The sequence below is a fragment of the Anolis sagrei genome, chromosome 4, assembly GCF_037176765.1.
Source record: "Anolis sagrei isolate rAnoSag1 chromosome 4, rAnoSag1.mat, whole genome shotgun sequence".
Lineage (NCBI taxonomy): Eukaryota > Metazoa > Chordata > Lepidosauria > Squamata > Dactyloidae > Anolis > Anolis sagrei.
Window position 1 is genome coordinate 191,702,652 of NC_090024.1, and position 16,338 is coordinate 191,718,989.

Here is a 16,338-nt window from a genome sequence, read left to right on the forward strand (position 1 = left end):
TTTCAAAGGTTGTTTTCATTTCACTTGGTTGCACGAGTTATGCTTAGCAACAAAAGGATGGAAAATTGCATGTGACGGTAGTGGTTAAGGTGCTGAAATTGTTTCCAGAGCAGATGCATTTAGGAAAACCCCTTCCTCACGTGTTGCACACACCCACATTCATCTCTCATACACATGCAGTCTACACACGGAAAAGAAAGGTGAGCATTTTGGACTTCTTTAGCCTGAGTAATATTGTTTCATTATAGGGCAGTCTGAATTTTGGCAGGGTGGGGGAATGGAAAGATTCCAAGGATATGAGTTTATAATTAAGACAATCTGTTTATTCTGCTTGCCGAGTAAGTAATGCATTTGGTTGTTGATTTCATGTCAGTTTTATAAAGTGTTCCAAGGTTGTAAAATGGGGTAAAAAGTTTCAAAGTTGCTGAATAATTGATGATGAAGATTCAGCTACATCTGAGAAGATCTTGTGATGTTTATTTCCTCTCACTGGGAAGTAATTCAAATTCTTTTCATTTCTGGGAGGTGAGAGATTTAAAGATACAACAAAGAAATGCCTTTGTGTGTCTACTACCTAAACTGCCTGATTTTCCAGAAGTAAAAAATCAATTATCCATATATTACAAAGCTGCAATTTCAGTATCCAAATGTTTTATATACCTAATGGCTGTTTCAGTTCTGTACACATTTCCTAAGCATGTCTCACTGAACTCAGCAAGGCTTACATTATGCATAAAGTCTCACTGCTGCACACCAATATCAATATATTTATTTTTTTGAAACAGATCTTATTGATTTCAATCCATTTTTATTCCTAAGAGTATGGATATGTAAACATGCCCTTAAACCTTTTCCTGTTTCACTACCAACTCAGCAATGAAAGTTTGAGTTAAGCAAAGTTACATCAATACAATCCTACACCGATTGCTTGAGTTTCAAGGAGCTTACTCTTAAGTTAGTTGGCACAGTGTTTATTTATATAGTTTGATTTCAGACATATATGGACTGAATTCAAAGCTTCTTAGGGAATACACCTGGGATACTAAACACAGACACAAATATTTAACAGGATTACTCCTTCCATTTGTGAAAGTTGTTTCAGCCACTTCTCCTGTCCTTTCCAAATTTTCTGTTGATACTGTGGAGAGAGAGAGAAACAAAACATGCTTTGAATCTCTGGTGATAAATGTAAAAGAACATATTTTAACTCAGAGCTTGAAAACATAACCTTTTTCAGACTTCAACTCCCAGAATGCCCTGGCCAGCAGGCCACTGGGAGCTGTGGTTCAAAACAGTGAAATTTACACATTTTGTTTTACAAATATACATTTGTACAAACTTTCTCTGAATAAGTAGGTTGAGTTTAGGTGTGGCTGAAAGATTTCCACTGAAGTTCTGTTTCCCATATGATCTCAGCAACCACTCTTCTATTATCTGACATTTCCCCATTGCAGTGGAAGACACCTCCCTTGGAAGTTGGCTTGCAAGGTACTTTTTGCAATGCCCCTTTCAATCTGTTCTTGCTGTGCTTAGAAAGTCATGTGCCTGCCAGGGGAAGAATTGCTTTTAAGCAGCATGATACATTTTGCACTGACCTTCCCACTGGAATAAAATCCAACTCATGTGACTTTGACAGAGATTAAATATACAGAAGAAAAAAAGGTTGGGAAAATATGCCTCCACTAAAGGGAAAAAAGGAAGAGGAGCAGGAATAGTTGGGTGTGATATATGAGGCACAAATGAGCAATTATGATTTAAAAAGTTATGCAGTTATTCTCCTGAAGAAAGAGGGAAAGTTCAAGCAGCAGGACAGATTTACCTGCTCGTTGTGATCAACCAAAAATATCCCAAGTATTGCAACCAAGTATGTCTGAAAAGCAACCCAGTGGCAAGAATAAGATACTTATGTCTTATGGGATGACACTTCTTTCAAAAGTAGGTGATATACTACATTGGCTATGGCTAGTATTGAGAGCTGTGGATTAAGACACACACCCACTTTCAAAATCCATCCAAGTCACAAAGAAAACAGTATTCCTTCAGCTTGGAACACTAATCTTCTTTGCCAGGCTGTTGTGAGGACTACTGAAGCCAGGCATTATACATGTGATCTAAGCTATATGTGTATTGGTGTAATTTATTACAGTTATTTATTGTAACAGTTCAAAGTTCTGTCTGTGCCTTTCAGGGTGTTTTGAGTGAGGTCCAACCTTACTTGACAATATCACACCAGGGCTTTAAAGCAAGCAACCCTGCAGGATTCTGGGAAATGTGGTTTGGGAAGGCAAGGATTTCTGTAGCTGAGAATTCAAAAGGCTTTGCCCTAAACTACATTTCCCAGAATTTTGCAGGAGGCAGAAATATGGGGCTATCCATTTTAAAGCTCTGGAGTGATAACGCGTGAGCTCCTCCAGATGTGTTGGCTTACTACTTCTATTTTTCTTAGTGACTGGGAATGATGGGTGTCATAGTCCAGCATATCAACAGGCATATCAAGTTGGGGAAACCTAATGTAGGCAGCATTACCTTTTTTGGCCAAGCTGGAAAGGAGGTTCCAGGTCATAGGGTTACAGCCTGTGCTGGATGGGGTTACACTCCCTCTGAAGGCACAGATTCACAGCTTGGATGTGAGCCTGAAACCCCAAGTCTTGGCAGTGGCTAGGGGAGCTTTTGTACAACTAAAACTTGTGTGTCAGTTGCATCCGTACCTTGGGAAGTCTGACTTGGCCATAGTGGTCCATACTCTTGTTACATCCCATATAGATTACTACAATCACTCTACGTGGGGTTGCCTTTGAAGACTGTTTGGAAGCTCCAAATAGTCCAATGGGCGGCAGCCTGATTGCTCACTGGAACATTGTTCAGGGAGCAAACCACCCCCCCAGTTACATCAGCTCCACTGGCTTCCAGTCTGCTAACAAGCACAATTGAAAGTGCTGGTTTTAACCTATAAAGCCCTAAATGGTTCCAGCCCAGCCTACCCAACCAAACATATCTCCTCCTATGAACCATCACAGAGATTAAGGAGGCCCTGGTCTCAGTCCCATCACCCTCGCAAGTGTGACTGGTGGGGACGAGTGACAGGGCCTTCTCAATGGTGGCCCCTCTAATTAAATCAGAACAGCCCCCTCCATCCTGTCTTTCAGGAAAAGCTTAAGACATGGACATGGGACCAAGCTTTTGAGCAGTAACTATAGCAAGGCAATACTTGAGAACTCTTAATGCGAAAGACTAATGGACTGATTCTGGACTACAATTTTGAACTTGGTGGTTCTAATTGCTATTTTAACAATTTATGTTTTATTGCTGGTCTTAATTATAGTTGTTATTTTTGGAATTTGTTGTTTGTTGGGCATCAAATTGCTGCCGGTTGTGAGGCCCCTAAGTCCCCTTTGGGGTGAAAAGGGTGGGGTACAAATATGGGGAATAAAATAAATAAATAAAAAAATTCTCAGCTCAGATTTTAGGAAACCTATTTCAGCATTGCAAAAACCTGAAATATAAGTTGCTTGAAACTTCATAGGCTTAGGCAATTATACTGGGGAATGGAGGAGGATGGCGGAAGATATCTAATTGGCCTTTGCCACTGAATTGTGTGTGAGAGAAGATGCCTCACAGGTTATTTGTATTGTATTTGCCTAGGATGTGTCCTGTATCCTAGGTTATGTCTATAACCACTCTGGCTCAATAAAAGAGAAACTTCCCACCTAGAAATACATGTAGTGCTGTGCCTGGAGAAAGTGCAGGTGTCTTTGTTTTGAATTGTCGCTTCTTTTCATTTTATACTGTGAAACTGAATGGGAAAAATACAAATGACAGGTTTTTCACCATAATGATACACCCTGTCTGCAAATCGTACATGCACAAAATGAATGCATGATGTTTGCATTTTTGTGCTGCTCTTGCTAGGGCATATGGTAGAGTGCAGTGAGCCTGAAGTAATGAAAAAGAGCACAAGTGATAAGGATACTGAAAATTAGCAATCCCTCTGTGTGCAAATATTATTTAGCAAGTTTATTCCAGATACTTTCTTCAAAGAACATATCCCATCAGTACGACTGATAGATAGATACGTTTTATTGATTGGCCTATTGGCCGTATCAAAACATTTAACACATAACACAGTTAACACATAGTCATACATAGTCATACATACAACATACAACCCTCGGTATAAAAGGAGTTGAAATAAACAAGCTGTCAACAGGATCTCCTTCAGATCAAATGTCTGCGTCACCTCCACAGTTTACCCCAATTGATTCTAAATGTGCAATTCTCAGCCGAGTTGCTTTGAATAGAAAAAGGGCTGTTTTGTGTGTTATTTTAGGGTTCTGTCCGGCCAACAAAAATGAGGTTTTAATATATGGGTCCCAGTGTGTTTTTTGAATAATGTATGGTCCAAGGCAATGGTCTCTCTCTTTCTTATACAGCTCACAGTTGAACAATACATGTGTGATATCCTCCACCTCTGGTGCTCCACAAATACAAAATCGTTCGTTGTATGGGACTTGATTAAACCTTCCGTGCTTGTCCATTGTATCCAGCTGTTCAAAACGAGCTCTGGTAAATACCCTCCTAAGGTGTTTAGGCATTTCTGTTTTTAGATATCGAGCTGTTTGGAAAGTATGTTTAAAGCGGCCTAACCATTTCAGTGAGCCAGCTTTACTGAGGGTAGCGATATCTTTTTGGCCTTCTATATCCAATACTCGTTGAGCAACTATTTTTGGGTCTAACTCTTCTAAGAGATTCGGATACCGAGTCGGAAGTCCACAGCTCCTGATGTATTTTGTCAGGAGAACTAACCAAGAGGTCTGATGTTGATTTTCTATCTGCTCTAACAGGCACAGTTTGGGCAGTACGACTGAAAAGTCAGTGGCAGTCAAACCTTGCTCCTTCATGCACACCCATACAATTTGGATCAATGAATGATGTGATGACTCTAGCCAAGAACAAGCAATATTCTCCTTCTTGGCTTTTCACTCCTTCCAGGGCCCATGGGAGAAGGTAGTTTTCAGCAGTACTTTTCCACTGTTCAGTATATTTTCTACTAAGGATAAAATTCTCCCTGTTGCCATTGATTCCTATGCAAACTCTATTCATGCTACCAGAAATTGGAAGAATGATAAGGTAGTAATTCTTCTGACAGGAGGCAGAAGAAAACCACTCACTCAAATATGCAACATTTTTCAGCTAGAGATTGTACATGCTAGCAAACACATGGGAGTTTCAGTATTTACTTTGGCTTCATCACATGTTTGCTTTGTGGTTGTTGATGACTCTCTCTCTCATACACACACATACATAGTCTCTCTCTCACTCTCATGAATTTGAATGTTTTTGTCATAGACTGGAGAATTATGACTCATATAAACAATGGAAAGCAAAAGATGTATGAAAGCAGAGAGATAAACAATGAAAGCCTAAATATTATGGGAAGAATCTCAAATCTGTGCTGCATAAATGAGGAACTCCAGTCCTTAGACATTAGGAGCACAAGCCAAATTGTAGTCCAGAGCCTGGAAATGTTATCCTTGTTGGACAAATCCCAGATGCCTATGGTCTTTGGTAATGTTGACTGGAGAAAGCTGGGAGATGTATTGCAAAAAGGGAAGCTTTTCCAATCTCTATATAACCAACAATGTTATCTCTATGTTTTAGTATGCCCTGAGGTCACAGTTAAAAGAGTGAATGGATGCTGGATATAGGAAATATTTTAAATCAATGGCAGAACACATGCTTTGGTCAGAAGGTTTTGGGTTCATTTTCCAGCATCTCCAGATATTAATGAAGCTCAAGAGATCTACAGCCAGCAAGAGGAAAGTTTATTATTCTATATAGCTGATAGTTTCCTTCAGTATAAGGCACTGGGGACACACATGATGTTGTGGTCATGTGCTGGCCTGGGACTTGCTAAATTCATGTTTGAATCCCATCAAGCCAATAAATCCAGTAAGAGATATGTATTTGTAGTCACTCAGGCAGCTTCACAGATGATTAAGCATTCAAACCAAGATTTCTCTCATTTTAATCCAACACATTACCCACTGCACCAACACTGTTTAATTCAAACACATTGTGTGCAAGTAAATCCCAGTAGAATGAATGGACAAATTGGATATAGATGCAAGGAATTAATCATTCAAGAACATGACTTGCAGTAGGAGAACTGCAGCTTTCCCACTGGAGTGTTGTTTTCTTATTCTCCCTTTTGGTCACTCTTTTTACATTTTTTCTTCATATATTACACTGACTTTCTAATAAAAAAAATAGTATGCTATATACCATCCCTATTCTGAATTCAAAATGTTGGACCTAGCTGCTACGAAGAGCATCTAAACATCCTTATAGCCCCCCAGGCAAAGCAGTGCTCTAGGCGCTGCCTATTCAGCCACTCACAGGGAATGTAGATGATCGATAAAATAAAATAATATTTATTGCACCTCCAACAAAATCAGTGTTTTGGCATTCTAAAAAAAGCTGTATAGCAAAGATTAATCAATGCAAACCTTTGAACAATATAATATGAGACAGGGAGGAAAATAATGTTTTCTAGTTCACCTTCTCTTCTCTTCTCTTCTCTTCTCTTCTCTTCTCTTCTCTCTCTCTCCTCTCTTTTTTCTTTAGGGATCTGTCAGTGCTTCTGTCAAAGACAGCAAAAGTAGACATGTAAAACATGTTAATTCCTATACAGCTGTCTATCCCCACATGATCATGGGGAAGTCTCTTCCTATTAGATGAAGGCAAAACCATTGTCTCGGTCTCATCAGTAGTGCTGGATTGAATAATGTCCTCTATCCCTCTGCAAGAGAAACATGCTTTTCCAACTAAAAGCATATCTGCGTACAAAAACATTGCTTTTAAGGCTTTGTGGTGCTTTCCCTCCCATCTAATGTTTTGAGTGTGCCAGGCAGATTGTTATATATTTTTTGCTTTCTTTTATATTGTGATGAGTTGGGTTCATCCTACACTTATTCATTTTATAGACATTCTGGATTTTTTTTGTTTTGGCTGGCCATGCTGCAGTGCCTTCCTTCCCACCCTTAGGCTTATCAGCTCAGTCCATTCTATAAAATGAAAATAGCATGTTTATTGCACGAGACAGGAAAGCTGAGCGTAGTTTTGAATCCTGGTCTCCAGATTCGTAATCAAACACTCACATCACTGGCTCTCTAACATTATCTAAGACTTCTGTTTTAGTTTCTAAATAGAAATGCAAATTGCACGGGGGGGGGGGGGGGGGGTTATGTGTGTGTAGGTGTGGATGACAAGCTGTGAGCAACTGTGGCTAGTATTCAATGCATTACCTTTAATGACATTCACCAGAGGCCATCCCTAGGTCTCAGAGGTTGGGTCATAAATTTAAGGGCCTTCAACATTTCTGAACTGGCTTTTAAAAGAAACCTGCATGGGGTCCATAACACAACTAAATGGCAGAGGATGTGGATGTCATTAAGTGCTTTACTACCTTCTCCCATGACCTGAACACTTGCCAAAACGTTGACAAAAGCAAAACAGAATTGTGTTGGGCTTTCAGTATTTTTAATGACAAAAAGCATTGTGGTTAGAGTTCCCTTGTGCTTAAATCACAGATGGCTTTGATATGACTTTTGCTGGATCTTATTTGAATGAGTATTTTAAAATCATGTGTGTGTGTATACATGCATGCATTCACACCTGTGTTTATAAACATAGATAGTTCATTTATTTTCAATCTTCTCACTCTTATTTTTGTGATTTGGCCTTTATAATTTGTGAGCTCTACTGGCAATATGTTATTTCTTTCTTAAATTAGTAAACAAATTTAAAAGCTCAACCACATAAAATAGAAACAAATGACATCCTCACAAGTTACATCATCAGCAACTATAAAGCTCTAATCTAATTTGAAACAGACTGGCAGTTTTTATGACTTCTGCCCCTAAGGAAAACTCTAGAAGAAATGTGCATGTTTGTATGCTACTATTGTGAACCATTGCTTCGGATCTGAATTCATTCTTTTACGAGAGGATTGTTTTAAGTACTATTTCATTTATTCACATGCTGTGCTAAAATACAGAAGTACAAAAATGAAAAGGTGGCAATCTTAGCAGAAGAAAATAGACAACTAAAGCAGCAGTGCAAAGTTGAGGAGGGAGCAAGCTTGTTTTCTGCTTCCTTGGTGACTAGGATGCGGAACAATGGCTTCAAACTACAAGAGAGGAGATTCCATCTGAACATTAGGAAGAACTTCCTGACTGTGAGAGCCGTTCAGCAGTGGAACTCTCTGCCCTGGAGTGTGGTGGAGGCTCCTTCTTTGGAAACTTTTAAGCAGAGGCTGGATGGCCATTTGTCAGGGGTGATTTGAATGCAATATTCCTGCTCTTGGCAGGGGGTTGGACTGGATGGCCCAGGAGGTCTCTTCCAACTCTTTGATTCTATGATTCTATGATTCAAATTCATGGGTTTCATTCTTGCAGATTTGATTATCTATGGATTTGTTCAACGTGTCCTTTCTAGAAATTTCTAGGTTTCCAGTATGACTCTCTGTGTGGTCAACTTCAGCCTTAGAGTTGAGCTGGAGAACCTAGAAGCCACTTTGGTAGGCATCTGTAGGTCCACCAGCATTAGTCTATTGTCAACATCTAGCAGAGGTTGAGTTATGCTGAAAGACCTAGACACCCTTCGTTCTGTTGCTTTAAAAGAGAGGTTGCTTTAACTTGCAGTGTTTCAATTTTTGTGGGGGTTGTGCACCCCCAATTCCAGTGAATGAATAGGACTGACTATCGTGATTAAGTTTTGAACTGCCGATTCTCTTGATGGGAATTCCGCAGCTGCACCATAAAGAAAAATCAATAGCATCAACATTGATTCTACATCAGTCCATAGCAACAAAACCAGCTTTAGCAGTTACCTCCATCAGAAGCAGGTCTTTTGTGAATTCAATGAGTTTTATGTGCCTGTTCACACATTTACAAAATACTTATCAATACAACAAGTTTAGCTCAAAAACCATTTTTCACCCAAGGGTTAGGAGAATTGCAGGTGAACTCAGAGGCATTTGAGAACCCAGGGAAGTGGTAACCTATATATCAAAACATCCTGATGCTTTCATCTTTTGAGCCCTTGATGCACAATACCACTGGACTACTAGCCTGCAGGAAAGATTTTGAAGAAATCAATCTCTGAGGTGTTCACTAGTTTTACTTGTCCTCATACAAGTTACATGCAATACAATGTCCTTGCTGAATTAACTGCTACTTCACCCATTTTGCTCCCTCTGAACTGCTCCAAACACCATGAGTTTTACTGGAAGCAGCCAGGAGCAAGAATGATTCAAATGAGACAGATGTAAGGAAATACAGAAAAATAAATGAAAGCACCAAATCTCATTATGAAGAGAGTCTGTTACTTAGATGTGCAGGAATGTCTTGGATCAGTTGAGCTCAAATATGTCAAAAAGAGCCAAGCTTTCCTCAAATGCAATATGCCAACAGCTCTGTGGTATACCCTTCACACACCTCACTTTCTCCAGCCACAGCCAGAATATTCTGCTCTCTCTCTCTTTTGTATAAATATGAGAGAAAAATATATAATTTGGGCCATAAGATCATAATTCAGTTATAATGAAACAAGAAGTTCTTTCACACTGCATAATTAGAGTACTATGCTTTCATGTAAACTGTCATGGCTGTGTATGAGGAATTTGGAGATCTGTGGTATTGTGAGGCACTAGAACTCTCGGATAGAGAATTCTAAATATCATGCCGAGCAATAAGATCCTGGAACCCTTTCCCATTACACAATTATAGAACTATGATTCCACTTTAATTGTCATGGCTTCATCCTACAAAATCCTGGGATTTGTAGCTTTATAATACACTAGAGCTGTCCTAGAGCAGTGACCAATATTTCTAAATGTCCCTCCTTGAATTACACATCTCAGGACTCCATAGCATATTCCCATGGTGGTTCAGCACAGGTCCTTACATAAATGTTCTCACAGCACTATCTTCAACAGGTATGGGGGGCATTAACTACGATTTCCAGAATCTTGTGATTGGTATGACCAAGATTCTAGTATTTATAGTGCAAGAAAGCAATTTCCCCCTGCTATGATCTCTGCAACCATAGAAGAAACAGTACTCTGTCAGAACTGCTGACTGATAGGTCTCACAATTTCCCAGAAAATTTTCAGACAGATTTCTTTGACTTCTGTCTGTCTACCGTTAGTCCGCAGTGTTTGCTTGTTAGTTTAATGCTGTTGACATTTCCTTGCTGCAGACCAAATGGAAAGCTGACAGTCCTGTTTGTTAATAGAAAAGATGTCTGATGGCAGCCTGCTGGCTAGCTGGCTGGCTGGCTGCATACATGGTTTCCTGAGCAGTTGTACTTCCAGCTGTTTGCTGGACAGCTGGTGAAATTAAGTTTGTTCGGGTTTGAACACTCTAGTAAAAGTAAACCTGAAGTGCAAAATGTTCCCTACAGGAACAAGCCAAAGGGTCCACAAAGTATTGATATTGGTGCCCCTATTAAAGCTAGTATGTTGGAAGTGGAGAATATAATCCTACTTTTAGTAGTAACTGAATGCCTACAGGAGACTAGAGATAGAGCCAGAGAGTTAGGAGTTCTTGGAATGTTCACTTTTTTACTGTTTGTGTTCTATTGCTCCCTTGAATAGAAATTGTCATTTCCTTCTTTCACTACTCCTCTTTCTGTAGTTATTGACTAAACTCTTATGGGTGATGTATGTAAGTATATGTACTACTATGAACATTTGGGTTGCCCTAGAACAGTGGAGTAGAATTTTCTTTCCTGGGGCACAAGGGAAGTTGGACTGCAGCTTATCAGTGGCTGGAGAGATGGAGAAGAAGCAAGCAGCAGCCTCTCTCCTTGGAGATCAGCATAAATATACATGCCACCTGTTTAAAAATTGAATTTTGGGCATTGTCCATCATGTGGTAGTGCCCACAGTGTATTTGTGTACATGCCTGTGTATGCCCACAAATGCATGTGGGTCAAATGACATGTAATGTCCTGAATAAATACTTTAAGTTCTCTGAGGATTATCTCTGATTCTGATTCATAAATACACAGAATCATAACAGGATAGGATCAGAGTATCCACCAGCTACAAAATAAACCAATAAATAAATATTTAAAGGTAAAAAAGGAGAAGGAGAAGGAGAAAAGCTCCTGGACATTCAACAATTGTACATAAATAGCAATATGTAATGAAATTTGGAAAAAAATCTGTTCCTGGTTTGAAAGTGTTATTTCCTGTTTAATTGTGCAGTATTTACTTTGAAAGTAGTTATACTCCAGAAACTTGGTTTTTGTGGCTGCCATGAACTATGTTGAATTAGTTGAGACTCAATGAGATATTCATTGAAAAACTATAGCAAAATATGCTGCAGGATGTCCCACAAAAACAAAGGGTTTGCCGTCCCACAAAAACAAGGGTTTGCCGTTTAATGTTTTTATGATAACATCCTGCTTTGCCTGGCTTTGTCATGGAAATGGGGAGCAGCTGGAGCAAATCCGTTGTGCTGTGTACTGCTCACTCACAGCTAAGAAGTGTTGCTCGGGCTGTGCAAAGTGTTGAGAGTGAAGCATCGAACAACGATTCCACTCCAATTGGAGGAGGAGCTTTTGAAGCTTCCATGGGAAGCTTCTCTGCGTCATTTGATGGGTGGCATGCCCATCTGACTTGCAGCTGGAGTGGAAGTGTCATAGGATGCTTCCTGAAGTAAGTATGATGAAATGATACGAGATATTTGTTTTAAAAAAACTATAGCAAATTGTGCTGCACTACGTCCCACAAAAACATTTTTAACAGTTTAATAAACTTTTTCCATGTTTTTATGATAGAACCAATTAGGAAATGATATTTATAACCCAGGAATAAAAACAGTGTGACATAGTGCAGTAGGCAGTCAATCCACAGCACTGCAGAATCCCATGCATATTGTACAGGGTTAGTCAAAATGAATAGGCCAATAAGAATACAATTAATTTTCTTATTGGCCTATTCATTTTGACTAACCCTGTATTATACGTAGGTTGAGATCCTACAGGGTTATTGACTCCACCAGTACAATTCTGCAATATGATCCACAGCATGGGCGCATATTTACAAAACTATTTAGTGACTGTGTGAGGGTTGAGAAGTGTTCAAATACAGCCAGCTGCAATTTTGCAGCCAGGGGATGAAAAGTGAAATCACTTTCTGAGGTTTATATTGATTGTATATGGTGGATTGCCTTCCCTCTCATCTCTTAGCTGCAAAACAGAAGTCAAAATAATTTTAACTTACAAAATAATTTCCCCTGGCCACTGAATGACTATGCTGGACTACATTTCCACATGTGTGGATGCTGCCTTCCACCTGTGGGAAAGATAGTTGTTTTAAGGATGTATTGGATACCTTCATCTGTAATGTGCCTAAAGATGTGCTCTCACCAATAGGAATCTGGCCATTATGTATCTATATTTACAAATCAATAACCTTCAAGGAGAGGAAAATTCAGTTAAAAATAAAAATGCAATTGACCACATTGGAATGATTAGAGACATGTCTTCAGTTTCAGCAGAACCACAAACAACCGTTCCCCCAAGAAATCGTATAACGGTTCTGGCAGGTTAGAAAATTCAGTTCAAGCTGTCAAAACTTATCCACTTCTTATACTGCAGTTGGCCCTCTTTTTCTATGGATTCTCTACATATGAATTCAACCATCCACAGCTTAAAAATAATTTTTAAAAATCCAAAAAACAAAGCTTGATTTTACCATTTAATATAAGAAATGCCATTTAACAATGCCACTGTCTATAATGGGATCTGAGCATCCACAGATTTTGGAATCAGCGACGTTTCCTAGAGCCAAACCCCAGTGGATATTAAGGGCCCACTGTGTGCCACAAAATCTGTTGAAAGTTAACTAGGATATATTAAATGTTTTATTATTATCTTAATTAATTAAAGTGTTTCTGTATCCTGCCTTTCCAATTCACAGCATAATTAAAAATAATCATACAATGAACTTAAAATAACAACCAAAATAGCACAACTTTCAGCAACACTAAGTCAACCTAAACATAAGCTTGCTAGAAAAAAATGGCTTGGTTTGACATTTAAACACCATGAGAGAAAATCTGATTTCCTGTAACAGAGAATTTCATAGTCTAAGTCTATGCGTTTACACTCCAATTATCTTAGTTTGATAACCCTTTAACTTCCATGGCTCCATCCTATGGAATCCTGGCTTTGATATTTGGAAAAGGTGCTTAGCAGTTTCTGCTAGAGAGTTCTAGTCTACTCTCCTGAATCACAGTGTTAGAGCTGTCAGGAAGAAAATTGTAAGTACCTTATCAAACAATGCAGCCCAGTGTTATGTGGAATGGAGCCATGGCAGTTAAAAGATTTACACTTAGAAATGTGATGATATGACATGAAGTGAAGGCTCCTTTCCTGAATATCTGAATGAATGCCTGTTGTAATGCCGTCCTGAGTCCGTCTCCCTCTCCTTCCCAGTGTGTGTGTGTGTGTGTGAGAAGGATGGGGTACAAATATGTGAAATAAATAATAATAACTAAATATCTAGGTGAATAGCCAAGAAGTGTGGGATTAGACAACCTGAAAGGCCCCAAAAGGCTACAAGCATGTGGAGTTCCTGAGGTGTAGGAGGGGGAATGTTCACTTGAGATGAGAAGGGAGGGGAGGAAAGGAAATATTTCCCCTGCCAGTCTTTAGTTACATTTATCCCTACCTGGGTTTATTTGGCAAGCTTGAGTCTTGAACCCAGCGGGATATAAGCAGCTGTGTAAGGAAGGATTTGGAGAGGGGGAGCAATTTGCAGGAGAATGGTTCAGCGTTCCCACTTCCTTTTATTACTTCATTTCAGGGATATTTTGGAAAAAAGAAAGGATTGAAAGAACAGCCTTATGCAGAGCTTCATCTGTAGTTAGTCCCACATGGATACTAAACTCATGATCAGCTCTAAGAAGGATTTAATGCACTGCAGTGAATGTTTCCCAACACTATTCCTTACACATTCTGTATTGTTCTGAATGTTTCCACCCCAATGCATGGCGTCTGTGACAGCTGCAGGGAGACACCAAAGAGTTGTAACAAGTGACTGGCTTCTAGCCCTACAGCACTAGGTTGCTCAGCAAATCATTCTCCCTACCTCAAGAAAACACTGGACACAAGTTACTTGCCTTTGAAAAAAGCCCAGACTTTAAAATCACAGAACAAGCCTGTGTGGCAATCTAATGGCTTGTTGTCGTGTACTGATTAGAGCCCCCAGTGGCGCAGTGGGTTAAACCCCTGTGTCGGCAGGACTGAAGACTGACAGGTCGCAGGTTTGAATCCGGGGAGAGGCGGGTGAGCTCCCTCTATCAGCTCCAGCTCCTCATGTGGGGACATGAGAGAAGCCTCCCATAAGGATGATAAAAACATCAAATCATCCGGGCGTCCCCTGGGCAACGTCCTTGCAGACAGCCAATTCTCTCACACCAGAAGTGACTTGCGTTTCTTGTCGCTCCTGACACGACCAAAAAAAAATGTACTCATGACAGTCCTCTGTTTGAGGAGCTGTCTGATCCAAAGATGAAAGAAACACAGGGAGGCTGGGAATTTTCCATCAGAATTTAGAAAATACAGTACAATCCCCTTACCCACTGACCCAATATCCAGAGATTTGCTTACTCACACTCCAAATATATTCCAAATATATTCCCCTCCCTGAACTGTTTGAGGATCTCTCTAGACCCCCTAGATTCTATGGTATGATTCAGTATTATCCATGGGTTCGGTTATCCATTGAGGATCTTGGAATATATCCCTTCTGGAAATAAGGGGCATACTGTATGCACAGGAATGGTTCATGGAGTTCTTTCCTATAGTGAGAGATGTAGTGTGGTTTAAGGATTAGATTGTTGGTCTAGGACTTAGGATATCATGTTTGTTGTGCCAGTGAGTGATGAAACTCAGTAAATGACCTTGGACCAACCCCCTCCCCCACAGAAAGGTTGTGAGGACAAGCTGGAAGGAAGATGAGCCATGAACCATCTTCCACTTCCACACATTGGACAAAAAAAATTGATATTATATTAACTAAATCTGCATCTATGTCAATAAGCATATATCATTGGTGATATATCATTCACCTTTTCTTTGAGATAGCAAGATGCCATTCAAACACAACAATCTAATGACAAAATGCGGTCCTAAGAGACCCAAATTCAGTGATATAAAACTCCAGGGATATCTGTCCAATTGTTTCTTGCCCTCAGGTGTTAGCAAATCATTCAGGGTAAGCTCGGTAGAAATACCTGGAATGCTCATATATCTTAGATCAAATGTGCATCCACATTACACGGACAGCAATTTGATAACTCTTTAATAATCGTGCCTACATCCCATAGAGACATGGGATGCTTGGAACTCTGTACTGGAGAGGTCCAAGGAGAAATCTTTATCAAAATACCTGAGGAGTTGTGGTTGAATAGAGTGACTTGCTACCTCATCATATGGGCTGATTTACCCATCATACATTGCTTCCCCTCAAGTTACAGCATAGGGCCCTTCACATGACATACAAGCGCTTCTGATCGGGTTCCATGTCGAAAAGTGGGAGAGGAAGGAGCACACGCCACCATGGCAACACAGTAACCTTCCCATGTTGCTTTCTTAGCAATGGGGGGAAGCCAGGTAGTGACACTTCCCTCCATGGGATATGGGGCAAGGTAAGGTGAGTGATGCAGGGAGCGGATTGGCAGTTTCTCCATGTCCCCTTCCGGGAGCCCATGGATTTGCCTCAATGCTAGGTGAATCCATGGGCCTTTTTGATTAGATCTTTGGAGCACTGTAGCAGAGAGTCCACAGGATGGCACCATGATAGTTAAAGCAGCATCTAATTATATATAAGATATATATAATTAGATATATAAACCCCCTTTTTCCCAGCTCCAGCAGACCTCTGAGGAAGCCTGCCATAGATGCAGGCGAAACGTCAGGAGAAATGCCTCTAGAACATGGCCATATAGCCCGAAAAAACCCACAAGAACTCAGCATCTAATTGCTATAATTGTACAATGGGGATATACCCCAAGTTTCACTGTGACTTTAGCTAGGGAGGCTGGACAGCCTTGCTCGGGGCAGTGATATGGGTCTGGTTACAACTGGAGTCTATGATAGAGGACAGATCTGGACCCATATCTTCCCTGCCACTAGGAGAACCTGTTCCTATTTTACTAATGGTTGCAAACCACTAGCATTGTGCTGTGAGTCAGCTTATATGTTAAATTTACATCAACCAAGGCAGTATTTCCACTGAAGCTGTTCCAGAGCTGCTGCCAA

General features: G+C 40.0%; 1 protein-coding gene and 1 long non-coding RNA gene across 3 annotated transcripts in view; one reads left to right on the forward strand and one right to left on the reverse strand.

Annotated features, from left to right (window-relative positions):
• Positions 1–16,338, forward strand: part of PRELP (proline and arginine rich end leucine rich repeat protein) — a 31,170-nt gene that overhangs the window by 468 nt on the left and 14,364 nt on the right. The window contains exon 1 of one of the 2 annotated variants that reach the window (XM_060773031.2): positions 134–200. The exons of the other annotated variant lie outside the window; for it this stretch is intronic. The gene's annotated coding sequence lies outside the window, so the exon portion shown is untranslated. Of the gene's footprint in view, positions 1–133; positions 201–16,338 lie in introns of those variants that run through there. 2 annotated transcript variants of the gene reach the window in all.
• Positions 194–6,875, reverse strand: LOC137096998 (uncharacterized). The gene is made up of 3 exons (XR_010909885.1): positions 6,559–6,875; positions 1,820–1,870; positions 194–1,138 (listed from the first exon to the last, which is right to left on the reverse strand). It is a non-coding gene; the product is annotated as an uncharacterized lncRNA (long non-coding RNA).